The 15,029-nt window shown below is 35.0% G+C and overlaps 1 long non-coding RNA gene and 1 pseudogene across 2 annotated transcripts in view; one reads left to right on the top strand and one right to left on the bottom strand.

Moving 5' to 3' along the window:
• The first annotated feature begins 6,808 nt into the window (after positions 1-6,808).
• The window catches only part of LOC144579153 (uncharacterized), a 37,599-nt gene continuing 29,378 nt past the window's right edge, over positions 6,809-15,029 (top strand). For both annotated transcript variants that reach the window (XR_013526075.1, XR_013526074.1), the window contains exons 1-2: positions 6,809-6,983; positions 9,811-9,845. This is a non-coding gene — a long non-coding RNA (uncharacterized LOC144579153). The remainder of the gene's footprint in view (positions 6,984-9,810; positions 9,846-15,029) is intronic.
• On the bottom strand, positions 10,758-11,667 carry LOC100412772 (succinate--CoA ligase [ADP-forming] subunit beta, mitochondrial pseudogene; annotated as a pseudogene).

Here is a 15,029-nt window from a genome sequence, read left to right as displayed (position 1 = left end):
TTAAGTCACCATGATGAAGTAAGCTTCATTCCTGGAATGCAGGGTTGGTTTAACATATGCAAATCAATAAATGTGATTGGTCATGTAACATTAAAAACAAAAACCACATGACCATCTCAATAGACATGGAGACAGTTTTTGATGAAATCCAACATTCCATCATTATAAAAACCTTCAAGAAACCAGACATCAATGAGACATACCTCAAAATAATAAGAGTCATCTACGACAAATCCATGGCTAACATCATACTGAATGGACAAAACCTGGAAGCATTTCCCTTGAGAACTGCAACAAGACAAGGATACTTACTCTCACCACTCCTGTTCATCATAGTACTGAAAGTTCTAAGCAGAGCAATCATACAAAAGATGGAAAAGACAATTAAACAGGAAAAGAAGAAGTCAAACTATCTCTCTTCATGGATGATATAATCCCATACTTAGAAAACACTGAAGACTATCAAAAGGCTCCTGGAACTGAGAAACAATTTCAGTAATGTTTCAAGATATAAAATCAAGGTAAAAAAAATAAGTAGCATTTCTATACACCAATAACATTCAAGCTGAGCCAAATTAATAACACAATTTCATTTACCATAGCTATGAAAAAATAAAATACCTAGAAATACATGTAACTTAAGAAGTGAGAGACCTGTAAATGAACTACAAAACACTGCTAAAAGACATCATAGATGACACAAACAAATGGAAAAGCATTCTATGCCCACAGATTGGAAGAATCAATATTAAAATGGCCATAGTGCCCAAAGCAAACTACAGATTTAATTTTATTTCTATCTACCAACATAATTTTTCACAGAAACGCAAGAAACTATAGTATTTAAAATTTCATATGGAACCAAAAAAGTTCCAAATGGCCAAAACAATACTAGAAAAAAAAAAAAAAAATTTGGAGGCATCCATTATTTGTCTTCAAACTATACTTTCCTATAAAGCTGCAGTAGCCAAAACAGCATGGTTCTATTACAAAAACAGACAAATTGACGAATGGAAGGGAATAGAAAACCCTGAAAAAAAGCCACACATTTATAGCCTCCGGATCGACAAAGTTGACAAAAATAAGCAAGGAAGAAAGGGTGCCCTATTAAATAAATGATGCTGGGCTAGCTGGCTAGCTGTATGCCGAAGAATGAAACTAGACCCTTACATTTCACCATACACAAAAATTAACTCAAGAGGAATTAAATATTTAAATGTAAGACCTCAAACTATAAGAACCTTAGAAGAAAATGTAGGAAACACCACTATGGACATTAGCCTTAAGAAATGATTTATGTCTAAGTCCTCAAAAGCAGTAACAGAAACCTAAATTGACCAAAAGTGAGGGCTAATTAAACTAAAGTTCTTCTGCTCAGTAAAATTAACTATCAACAGCATAAACAGACAATATATAGAATGGGAGAAATAGTTGCAAACTATGCATACAACAAAGTTCTAATATACAGAATCTATAAGGAACTTAATCAGTTGAACAAGCAAAAAACTAACAAGCCTACATAAAAAATCGGCAAAAGACATGAGTAGACACTTATCAAAAGAGAAATGACTTGCAAGTGGCCAAGAAACACATGAAAAAATGCTTTACATCACTAATCATCAGAGAAATGGAAATCAATACCACATGAGATATGGTACCATCTCACACAGGATCAAAAGGTGATTATTAAAAAGTCAAACAAGTAGATGCTGGCAAGGCTGTGAAGAAAAACGGAGTAAACCACAGGGTTGGTGGGAATGTAAATTAATTCAGTCATTATAAAAAGCCGTTTGGATATTTCTCAAAGAACTAAGACAGAACTACCAGTTGACCCCCATTATTGAGAGTGTTTGTGTGTGTGTGTGTGTGTGTGTGTGTGTGTGTGTATACCCAACTCTTTCTACTGCAAAGACACATGCACTTGCATGTTCATCACAGCACTATTTACAATTGGACAGAAATGAAATCAACTTAGGTTGCCATCAATAGTGGATTAGATTAAAAAAATGTGGTACATATATACCATGGAATACTATGCAGTCATAAAAAAGAATGAAATCCATTGGTCTATATCTCTGTTTTGGTACCAGTACAATGCTGTTTTAATTACTGTAGCCTTGTAGTATAGTTTGAAGTCCGGTAGTGTGATGCCTCCTGCTGTGTTCTTTTTGCTTAGAATTGACTTGGCTATGTGGGCTCTCTTTTGGTTCCATATGAAGTTCAAGGTGGTTTTTTCCAGTTCTGTGAAGAAAGTCAATGGTAGCTTGATGGGGATAGTGTTGAGTCTGTAAATTACTTTGGGCAGTATGGCCATTTTCACGAGATTGATTCTTCCTAACCATGAACATGGAATATTTCTCCATCTGTTTGTGTCCTTTCATATTTCATTGAACAGTGGTTTGTAGTTCTCCTTGATGAGGTCCCTTACGTTCCTTGTGAGTTGTATTCCTAGGTATTTTATTCTCTTTGTAGCAATTGTGAATGGCAGTTCATTCTTGATTTGGCTCTCTTTAAGTCTGTTATTGGTGTATAGGAATGCTTGTGATTTTTCCACATTGATTTTATATCCTGAGACTTTGCTGAAGTTGCTTACAGAACAAATGCATTGGAGGCAACACAACATATCTACAACCATACAATCTTTGATAAACCTGACAAAAACAAGCAATGGGGAAAGGATTCCCTGTTTAATAAATAGCGTTGGGAAAACTGGCTAGCCATGTGCAGAAAGCAGAAACTGGACCCCTTCCTGACACCTTACACTAAAATTAACTCCAGATGGATTAAAGACTTAAACATAAGACCTGGCACGATAAAAACCCTAGAAGGAAATCTAGGCAAAACCATTCAGGACATAGGAGTAGGCAAGGACTTCATGAACAAAACACCAAAAGCATTGGCAACAAAAGCCAAAATAGATAAATGGGACCTAATCAAACTCCACAGCTCCTGCACGGCAAAAGAAACAAGTCACTAGAGTGAATCAGCAACCAACAGAATGGGAAAAAATTTTTGCAGTTTACCCATCTCACAAAGGGCTGATATCCAGAATAGACAAAGAACTCAAACAGATTTACAGGAAAAAAACAAACAAGCTCATTCAAAAATGGGCAAAGGATATGAACAGACACTTTACAAAAGAAGACATACATGAGGCCAACAAACATAAGAAAAAATGCTCATCATCACTGGTCATTAGAGAAATGCAAATCAAAACGACATTGAGATACCATCTCACACCAGTTAGAATGGTGATCATTAAAAAATTTGGAGACAACGGATGCTGGAGAGGATGTGGAGAAATAAGAACACTTTTACACTGCTGATGGGAGTGTAAACCAGTTCAACCATTGTGGAAGACAGTGTGGCAATTCCTCAAAACCTTGAAATAGGAATTCCATTTGACCCAGCAATCCCATTACTGGGTATGTATCTAAAGGACTATAAATCGTTCTACTATAAGGACACATGCACACAAATGTTCATTGCAGCACTGTTTACAATAGCAAAGACCTGGAACCAACCCAAATGCTTATGGACTGGACTGGAAAAATGTGGCACATATACACCATGGAATATTATGCAGCAATCAAAAACGATGAGTTTGAGTCCTTTGTAAGGACATGGATGAATATGGAGGACATCAAACATCATTCTCAGCAAACTGACACAAGAACAGAAAATGAAATACCACATATTCTCACTCATAGGTGGATGATGAACAATGAGAACACATGGACACAGGGAGGGGAGCACTACACACTGGGGTCTATTGGGGGGAATAGGGGAGGGACAGTGGGGGGGAGCTGGGGAGGGATAGCATGGGGAGAAATGCCAGATGTGGGTGAAGGGGAGGAAGACAGCAAATCACACTGCCACGTGTGTACCTATCTTGCATGTGTACCTATCTTGCAACTTTCTTGCGTGTTCTGCACATGTACCCCAAATCCTAAAATGCAATAAAAAAATAAATTAATTAATTAAAAAAAGAATGAAGTCATGTCCTTTGCAGGATCATAGATGTAACTGGAGACCATTAATCAAAACAAATTAATGCAGAAAATTAAAACCAAATACTTCATATTCTCACTTATAAGTGGAGCTAAATATTGGGTACTTATAGACATAAAGATGACAGCAATAGAAAATGGGGGACACCAGAGGAAGGGGGGGATAAGAATTGAAAAATTAACTATTAGGTACTATGCTCAGTACCTGGGTAACAGAATTATTTATACCCCAAACGTCGAAATCACACAATTTACTCAGGTGACAAATCTGTACATATACTCCCTGAATTGAAAAGTTGGAAAAATAAAACTAAAATTATTAATTATGCACACACAAGATAATTATGCTCTTCTCTTTAGGAGCGTAAAGTTACTTATATCACTCCTTTCCCCCCAGCCCATTAAGTGAGATTATGTCATGTATTTGTAATTCTGTTAGATTGTTTTGTCATATTTTGCATTCCATCTTGGGATTTCTTTGACTACCAAAATGACATTTTAAAAGTAAATTTGTATCCATTGCAGTTTACTTTTTGTGTTATAAGTATTTTGGGGTTTTGACAAAGGCATAATGTTATATACTCACAATTATAGTCTCTAAAATAGTTTTACAACCCCCAAAATTCCCCTTTTGAATCCCTATTCAACTCTTTCCTCCTCCCCACAAACTCCTGGTGACAGCGAATATTTTTACTGTCTCTATAGATTTCCTTTTTCAAAATATCATATAATTTGATAATAAATGTGCCACAGTTTATTTATTGCATTCCCTGATTGAAGAATGTCTTGGTTTCTTGAAAATTTGGGGCTTATAAATAAAGTTGCTATAAATATTTCTATGCAGGTTTTGTGTGACAGAAGTTTTTAAATCAGTTGGGTAAATATCTAGAAGCATCATTGATCAATCCTGTGTAAGACCAGTTTTACCTTTGTAGAAAATACCTAAACTGTCTTTAAAAGTGGAGACACAATTTTGCATTTTACCAACAATAAATGAGAGATCCTGTTGCTCCACATCCTCATCAGCAATTGATACTGTCAGTTTTAAATATTTTAGACAATCTTATGTCTGTTTCAATCATCAATTTCCTAATGAGAAATTATGTTAGAAATCTTTTTGTATGCTTGATTTTCTTCTATATATTTTTATAATGCTGTATCCATTTAGATTTTTTGCCAATTTTTAAATTAGGGTATTTGTTTTCTTATTGTTGAGCTTTAATTCTTTGCTATTATGGAAGCTTCTTTTACCAGATATGTGTTTTGCCAATATTTTCCTTCAGTCTATGGCTTGTGTTTTGTTGCTCTTAACAGTATCATTTGCAGAAGAGAAGTTTTTAATTTTAATAGAGTCTAGCCAGTCATAATTTTTCTTTCAAGAATTGTGATTTAATGTTTTAACTAACAGTGTATAACTCAAGTCAAGGTCACTTAAATTTGTCCTGTGACTTTTTTTTTAGTTTTATGTTTTACATTTATTTTTATGACCCATTTTGAGTTAATTTCTGCATAAGATATATTTATAGGGTTTTTTTCTTTATTTTTATTTTATTATTATTATTTTTTTTTGAGACGAAGTTTTGCTCTTTTTACCCAGGCTGGAGTGCAATGGCACAATCTCTGCTCACCGCAACCTCTGCCTCCTGGGTTCAAGCAATTCTCCTGCCTCAGCCTCCCGAATAGCTGGGACTACAGGCATGCGCCACCATGCCCAGCTAATTTTTGTATTTTTAGTAGAGATGGTGTTCACCTTGTTGACCAGGATGGTCTCGATCTCTTGACCTCGTGATCCACCCACTTTGGCCTCCCAAAGTGCTGGGATTATAGGCGTGAGCCACCATGCCCGGTCGGTTTTTTTTTCTTTATATAGGGAAATCCAATTATTCAAGCAGCATTTGTTGAAAAGACTTAACTGTTCTGCATTAAATTGTCTTTGCCTTGTGTTAAAGATAGTTGGCTATGTTTGTGTGGAGCTATTTCTGGGCTCTACTCCATTTTATTGATCTGTTTGCTTATTTTTTTATTAAAACATCTGGTTTGTGTCTTTTTCCTTTTGAAAGTTATTAATTTTTGATTCATTTCCTTAATATATATAGGACTATTCAGATTTCTATATTTCTTTTTGTATAAATATTGATCTTTTGTGGAATTGGTACATTTTGTTTCTGTTATCAAATTTGGGGACAAAAGTTATCAATAATATTTATTTATTATTCTTTTACCGTTCAGGAGATTGGTAGTAATGACCACTTTTTTATTTCTGATTGCAGCGTTCTCAACAAAGGCTTGAGACAGCGTGACTTGCCCCATTTTGGCTGCTGGACCTATCTGCTCTCCCCCCACTCTCGAGGGCTGATGAGCTGAGGCAAAGGTCACGGGCTGAGCCACTGAGGCAAAAACAGGATACAGAGCAAGGGCCTGTGGTTTACGAGGGCATTGTGCTGTCTGCTTTCACATCCCCTTCAATCTCTGTGTAGGCAATGGACTTGCTGCAATTGAGATGCCTGAGAGGGGCAGGGACCCCTGCCCATATTTTCTCAGGAGCTGAGCCTTTGTTCTATCTCCTGATGGAAAACATGATTCACAAGCCACCATGAGGGCACCATTGTTTGCTTGCACTGTGTACTCTTAAAAAACATATATTAACCTTTAAACTGCTTTGTAAGCTATTATCACAAGCCCCTGATAACTATTTTTATGTGGTTTCTGTTCCCTTTTCTGTTTACCCCTTTTCTGCTGAGCTAACGTAAATGTAACAAGAAAAAAGTTATAAAAGCTGTAACCCACAAAAATAAAGCGGCTGTCGTTTGACTATGAGTCATGCAGACCTCTAGACCTCGCTGTTCTTTCTTCTTTCACTTCCGTGCACTCTCTCCCTCAGGTTGAACGAGACATCTACGTTGGTGGTCTCAGGGACTCCCGCAGGTCGGCAGCCCCCCTGGCAGACGTGCCGGACCCCAACATCTGATATTGGTAATTTGTGTTCTCTCTCTCTTTTTCTCTCTCGCTCTGTGTGTGAGTGTATGTGTGTGTTTGTGTGTATGTGTTGAGCATGATGGTTAGGCTACAGGCTTATGAATTTTGCTGATATTTTAGAATAAACAGTGTTTCCATTTTTAAATTTTTTTCTATTTATTTTTCCACTTTTTGATTTCAGGGATTAATGCTCCATGCTTTATTATTTCTTTTCCTCTTGCTTTAGGCTTATTTGCCATTCTTTTTCTAGTTTCTTAAGGTGAAAATTTAAATTATTAGTTTTAGATTTTTTTTTTCTTTTCTAAATTAAATGTTCACTGCCATAAGTTTCCCTATAGGCATTGCTTTCACTGCATACCAAAAATTTTGATAAATTGTATTTTTATTTTTATTTAGTTCAAAATAACTTTAAATTATCTTCTTAGATTCATGTATTACTTAGAATTTTATTGTTTGATGTTTGGATATTGAAAAATATCAGCTATGTTTCTGTAATTGACTTCTAGTTTTTTCCATTGTGGTCTGAGAGAGTACTTTGTATGGTTTCTATTATTTTAAATCTATTAAGGTCTGTTTTATGGTCCAGAATGTGGGCTATCTTGATAAATGATTCATGTTTGCTTGAGAAGAATGTTTATTCTGCTGTACTTGAATAAAATATTTTACAAATATTATTAGTCCGACTGACTGATAATATTGTTCAGTTAAACTATTCATATATTATGGATTTTCCCCATTGTCTCTGTTGGTTCATGATATAGAGGTGCTCAATTCTTCAACTATAAAAGTGGATTTGTCTACTTTTCCTTTTTGTTCTTTCAAATTATATATTATTATATAAGTTTTGGAATAAATGTGCAGGATGCCCAAGTTTGTTACATTAGTAAACGTGTGCCATTGTAGTTTGCCACACCTATCAACCCATGATCTAAGTATTAAGCCCAGAATGCATTAGCTATTCTATTGATGTTATCCCTATTCCCACCCCCTTGAAAGGCCCCAGTGTATGTTGTTCCCCTCCCTGTGCCCATGTGTTCTCATCCTTCAGTTTTCATTTATAAGTGAGAAAATACAGTATTGGATTTTCTGTTTCTGTGTTACTTTGCTTCCAGCTCCAGCCATGTTCCTACAAAAGACATGATCTTCTTCCTTTTTATGGCTGCATAGTATTCCATGGTGTATATGTACCACATTTTCTTTATGTAGTCTATCATTGAGGGGGATTTGGATTGATTTTTTTGTCTTTGCTGTTGTGAATAGTGCCATAATGAACATATGCATGCATATATTTTTATAGTAGAATAATTTATATTTCTCTGAGTATATACCCAGTAATTGGGATTGCTGAGTCAAATGGTATTTCTGTTTCTAACTCTTTGAGGAATCGCCACACTGTCTTGCACAATGCTCAAACTAATTTACGTTTGCACCAACAGTGTAAAAGTGTTCTTATTCCTCCACAGTGTCACGAGCATGTGTTGTTTCTTTTTTTAATAATTGCCTTTCTAACTAGTGGGAGATGGTATCTCATTGTGATTTCGATTTGTACTTCTCTAATGATCAGTGATGTCGAGATTTTTTCTTATATTTGTTGGTGATATAAATGTCTTCTTTTGAGAAGAGTCTGTTTATGTCTTTTTCCCTCTATTTTTTTTAATTTGTTTAAATTCCTTGTAGATTCTGGATATTAGACCCTCGTCAGATGGATAGATTGCAAAACTTTTCTCCAATTCTGTAGATTGCCTGTTTACTTTGATGATAGTTTCTTTTGGTATACAGAAGCTATTTAGTTTAATATGATCCCATTTGCCAATTTTTGCTTTTGTTGCAATTGTTTTTGATGTGTTTACCTTGAAATCTCTGTCTGTGCCTATGTCCTGAATGCTATTACCTAGATTTTCTTTGAGGGTTTTTATAGTTTTAGGTTTTATATTTGATTTTTTAATTCATCTTGAGTTAATTTTTGTATAAGGTGTAATGAAGTAGTCTAGTTTCAATTTTTTGCATGTGGCTAGCCAGTTCCCAGCACCATTTAATAAATAAATATCCTTTCCCCATTGCTTATTTTTGTGAGGTTTTTTGATGATCAGATGGTTGTATATGTGTGATCTTATTTCTGAGTTCTCAATTCTTTTCCATGGGTCTGTGTGTCTGTTTTTATACCAGTATCATGCTGTTTTGGTTACTGTAGTCTTATAGTACAGTTCGAAGTCTAGTACAAACACCAGCTTTGTTCTTTAAGCTTATGGCTATATGGGCTCTTTTTTGGTTCCATATCAATTATAAAGTAATTTTTTCTAATTCTGTGAATAATGTCAATGGTAGTTTAATGGTACTTCTTTCAATTTTTTTACTTTACTTACTTTGATAATCTCTTCTTCATTGCATACAGGTTAAATATTGTTGTCTTCTTGGAGAACTGAATCCTTTATTCTTATGCAATGCCGTTATTTGGTCCTGATAATTTTCTTTGTTCTGCAGTCTGCTTTGTCTGAAATTAACATAGTTCTAATGGTTAATACTGAGTGTCAACTTGATTGGATCAAAGGATGCAAAGTATTGATCCTAGGTGTGTCTGTGAACGTGTTGCTAAAGGAGATTAACTTTTTAGTTAGTGGACTGGAGAGGCAGACCCACCCTCAATCTGGGTGGGCACCATCTAATCTGCTGCCAGAATAAAAAACAAAAAGAAGAATGTGGAGAGATTAGGCTGGCTTAGCCTCCTAGCCTACATCTTTCTTCTGTGCTGGATGCTTCTGGCCTTTGAACATTGGAATCCAGGTTCTTCAACTTTGGGACTCAGACTGACTTCCTTTCTCTTTAGCTTGCAGATGAGGTGTTGTGGGACTTCGTGATCACGTGAGTTAATATTTCTTAATAAATAAATTCCCCTTTGTGTGTGTGTGTGTGTGTGTGTGTGTGATCTCCCATTAGTTTTGTTCTTCTAGAGAATCCTGACTAATACAATAGTTATTTCTCTTTTCTTTCTTTTTATTTTTTTTGATAAGTGCTAGGATACTATATCTTTTTCCATCTCTTTAGTCTGAGTCTTTAAAGTGGGTTTCTTGTAGAATATACAGGAGTGACATATATTTCATTTACTCTGACAATCTGTCTTTTAATTGGTGCATTTAGAGCGTTCATGGTTATAGTGATTATTGAGATGCTTAACATCTACCATGCTTTTAACTATTTTGTTATACTTGCTTTTTAATTTATCTTTTGCCTTTTATGTAAATTGAGCATTTTATGTTATTCTATTTTATCTCTTCTCTATCTATAAATTTTACCTCTTTTTAAAAGAGTAATGCAGCAATTTGATTATTTTTCTTCATATTTGTTTGTAGGACTCTTGTCAACGTAGAACTTTATATACAACAATATAAACAGGCATATTGCAAGGATATTCTGTAGAAGTGAAAAAGACTGATTGAAAACAAAACAAAACAAAACTAGATATGTGTATTATATGTTCTTTAGATAAATAGTCCATTCTAAATAGCAGAATTAAATGCAGACCAAATGCTTCTAAAAGTTTCTGTGCCTAGAGCACAATTATAACCTTCACACACTAAAAAGAGAAAGAACAATAACACAGAGCACAGTATTTTTAATGATTATAGCACAAGTATAATTTTCAGCCATTCACTGGCTTTTTAGATCATATTAGCAACTTAAATTTTATATCTACATGAGTTTGCTTGATTAAGGTCACGATTTCAGAGAGATTTAAAGCCATTCTAGAAGCTTCTATGCTATTTGTGCCTCAGCATCATTTACTAGTGTACCTTGTAAATTAACTAGTGTACCCTGTATTAGTGTACCTTGTACTTAGGTAAAATAGTGTACCTTACAAACTAGTGTAGCTGTGAATGTACCACAATGGGTATTTTAATTTCCAAATCTTTTACTGCCAAAACTATACTTTGTGTAATAATATCAAGTGACTCCTCCAAAAATGTTGACCAGAATAGCCAGTATCTCTTTTTATCTGAAGTGATAAGCATAAATGCTTCTGTTACTTGATAGACTGTAGCACTACCATGAACAACAAGGAAGCTGGTTGAAGTCTCTTCATGAAGTTTTATTATATCTATTGTGATTATAGGCAAACCAGCACCATTTACTAGACAGCCTATTTTTCCTTTGAGGTCAGTGTAGTTGAGATGTGGCTTAACTTCATTATTATTCCTTTCATCTTCCTGAGTCCAGTCATGTAGATCAAAGATCTTCTGGTGAAAGGCTGAATTAGAATCAAAACGAATCTTTGTGTCTGAACTTAGCAGAGCTCCATCTGAATCTCCTATCACTGGGCTTATTTTTATCAAGGTTGTATTGTATTTCAGAAAAAGACTGTAAAGCTTGACTACGTTTTCTGCCACAGAATCCACAATATTAGATGAAAATCTTACCCTCTGTGCAAGCCAGACAGCTTGTTCCTTTTTGATGCCTTCCACAACATCAATAGGTTCTTTATTACATCGGGAGTCTCAGCAGAAACATCTCCAGTGTTGACATCACCTTGCAAACTTCCTGTTTATACTGAACCTTGAAATGACCTTTCCATTGTTACTGGAAAGTAGTATTCTCTCCTCGAATATTTTTGCTCACAGACCAATACTTGAGTCCATATTTTGTCCTTTTCTCCTGTTTGCTTGGTAAGCAACTTTTTCCCAATCATTTGAGAGGAAATAGCTTTTGCTTCTCGAGAGAAAACTATCTTCACTCCTCTTTTGGGACTGCTTTCAAATGTTCCTTTTTCTCTACCACAAGTGAAATTCTGTGCTATTATCACAATGTCTTTAGAACCTATTTTTTTTTTTTACAATTGCTTTAGCTTCTTCTAGTAACTTCGCCACATATCCTTTGAGAAGGGAGACACAGCTTCTTGCAACTATTTTATATGCATGTATTTATGCAGTGAGAGATTCCTTCGCTGTTGCTGCTGTACTTGGAGTTATTAGTTATTGAACAATTCAGAAATTTCCAGAACCTGGGCAGCAGACTATAGTATGGTCTGGTCTTGGACTTGTGGCGCCAAAAGGTGGCAGCTAATTGTCAGCTGTAGAACATGAAGGCCACCATTCCTAAGTCTGACCCTATCTCCTCTTTCTGTGTGACTCCAGCCACTTTGTAATAGATATTTTCCAATTCCCTTTTCCCATCCTTATATCATTGCCATCATTCATTCTACTTATACATATGCTGTAATCATCTACTACATGGTTGCTGTTATTACTTTAAACAATCTTTTTTACTTTTAGATCAATTATTAATTGTAAATTAAGCTATTATTAATAGGTTAATAAGAAATTAATAAGAAAAAAATAAAAGATTTTATTTTAATTTCCTGTAATTCTTTTCTGAGACTTTCTTTTCTTTATGTAATCTTAGTTTTGGGGCTGTATATATTTTTTCTCCCTAATGAATGTTTCAAATTTCTAAGTGGCCAGGTCTACTGGCAATACATTCCCTTAGCTTTTGTTTTTATGAGGAGCCTTTATTCCTTCATAACTTTTGAGGGATTACTTTACTGAATATATAATTATGAAATGGTGGTTTCATTCTTTCAAAATTTTAAATATTTAACTCCATTATTTTTTTGGTTGAATGGTTTATAATAAGTATTATGATGTAAGTTTTTACATTGTTTCTCTATATAGGTAAGTTTTTTTTTTTTATCTCCTGCACCTGCTTTCAAGATTTTCTATTTTGCTTTTGTTTTCTGCAATGTGAATATGATGTGCATAGGTATAGGTTTTATTTTTTTGTATAGTTTAGTCTGCTTAGAGTTCTGTGTGCATTCTGGATCTGTTGTTTGCAGTCTGTCATGAGTTTAGTTAAATTCTTGGGCATTATTATTTTGAATATTTTATCTTCTCCATTCTCTCTTCCTTCTCTTTTTGATATTCCAATTACATTTCTGTCACACTGTTTAAAATTGTCCTTGGATTTCCTGTTCTGTTTTTTTATGCTTTTTTCCTTTGCATTTCAGCTTGATAAGTTTCCATTGACATATCTTAAGGCTCAGTGAGCTTTTCCATGACCATGTCCAGTGGCCCATGATGAGCCTATCAAAGACATTTATCATTCTGCAACAGTATTTCTGAGTTCTGGTATTTCTTTAATGTTTTCCTAGAATTTCTTTGTCTTTGCTTACATTACTCCTCTGTTTTTGCATATTGTCTACATTTTTCTATAAAAATCTTTAACATATTACTTATAATTATTATAATTCCCTGCATGGTAATTTCAAACTCTATGTCTGAATCTGATTCTAATGCTTGCTTCATCTCTTTAGACTGTGGGTTTTTTTCTTTGTCTTTTTGCTTTCCTTTTAATTTTTTATTATTATTATACTTTAAGTTCTGTGGTACTTGTGCAGAATGGGCAGGTTTGTTACATAGGTATACATGTGCCATGGTGGTTTGCTGCACCCATCAACCCATCATCTGCATTAGGTATTTCTCCTAATGCTATCCCTCTCCTAACCCCCTATCCCTACTACAGGCCCTAGTGTGTGATATTCTCCTCCCTGTGTCCATGTATTCTCATTGTTCAACTCCCACTTATGAATGAAAACGTAGTATTTTAAGTTTTTGTGTTAGTTTGCAGAGAATGATGCTTTCCAGCTTCATCCATGTCCCTGCAAATGACTTGAACTCATTCTTTTTTATGGCTGCATAGTATTCCTTGGCATATGTGTGCCACATTTTCTTTATCCAGTCTGTCACTGATGGGCATTTTGGTTGGTTGCAAGTCTTTGCTACTGTGAACAGTGCTGCAATAAATATACATGTGCATATGTCTTTGTAGTAGAATGATTTATAATCTTTTGGGTATATACCCAGTAATGGGATTGCTGGATCAAATGGCATTTCTAGTTTCCTTGAGAAATAACCACACTGTCTTTCACAATGATTGAACTAATTTACACTCCCACCAACAGTGTAAAATTGTTCCTATTTCTCCACATCCTCTCCAGCATTTGTTGTTTCCTGACTTTTTAATGATCATCATACTAACTGGCATAAGATGGTATCTCACTGTGGTTTTGATTTGCATTTTTCTGATGACCAGTGATGATTAGCTTGTCTTCATATGTTTGTTGGCTGCGTAAATGTCTTCTTTTGAGAAGTTTCTGTTCATAACATTCACTTGCTTTTTGATGAGGTTGTTTGTTTTTTTCTTGTAAATTTGTTTAAGTTTTTTGTAGATTCTGGATATTAGCCCCTTGTCAGATGGATAGATTGCAATTTTTTTTTCCATTCTCTAGGTGGCCCGTTAACTCTGATGATAGTTTCTTTTGATGTGCGGAAGCTCTTTAGTTGTATTAGATCTGATTTGTCTATTTTGGCTTTTGTTGCCATTGCTTTTGATGTTTTAGTCATGAGTCTTTGCCTATGCGTATGTCCTGAATGGTATTGCCTAAGTTTTCTTCTAGGGTTTTTATGGTTTCAGGTCTTACATTTAAGCCTTTAATCCATTTTGAGTTAATTTGTATAAGGTGTACAGAAGGGATCCAGTTTTAGTTTTCCGCATGTGGCTAACCAGTTTTCCCAACACCATTTATTAAATAGGGAATCTTTTTCCTGTTGCCTATTTTGTCAGGTTTGTCAAAGTTCAGATGGTTGTAGATGTGTGGTGTTATTTCTGAGGCCTCTGTTCTGTTCCTTTGGTCTATGTATCTGTTTTGGTACCAGTACCATACTGTTTTGGTTACTATAGCCTTGTAGTATAGTTTGAAGTCAGCATGATGCTCCCAGCTTTGTTCTTTTTGCTTAGGATTGTCTTGGCTATGTGGGCTCCTTTTTGGTTTTATATGAAATTTAAAGTAGGTTTTTCTAATTCTGTGAAGAAAGTCAATGGTAGCTTGATGGGGATAGCATTGAATCTATAAATTACTTTGGGCAGTATGGCCATTTTCATGATATTGATTCTTCCTATCCCATGAAATGTTTTTGTGTCTTCTCTTACTTACTTGAGCAGTGGTTTGTGATTTTCCTTGAAGATGTCCTTTACATCCCTTGTAAGATGTATTCC

The sequence above is a fragment of the Callithrix jacchus genome, chromosome 14 (assembly GCF_049354715.1).
Source record: "Callithrix jacchus isolate 240 chromosome 14, calJac240_pri, whole genome shotgun sequence".
Lineage (NCBI taxonomy): Eukaryota > Metazoa > Chordata > Mammalia > Primates > Cebidae > Callithrix > Callithrix jacchus.
Note: the sequence above shows the minus strand (reverse complement) of the source record. Positions and strands in the feature narration are given on the sequence as shown.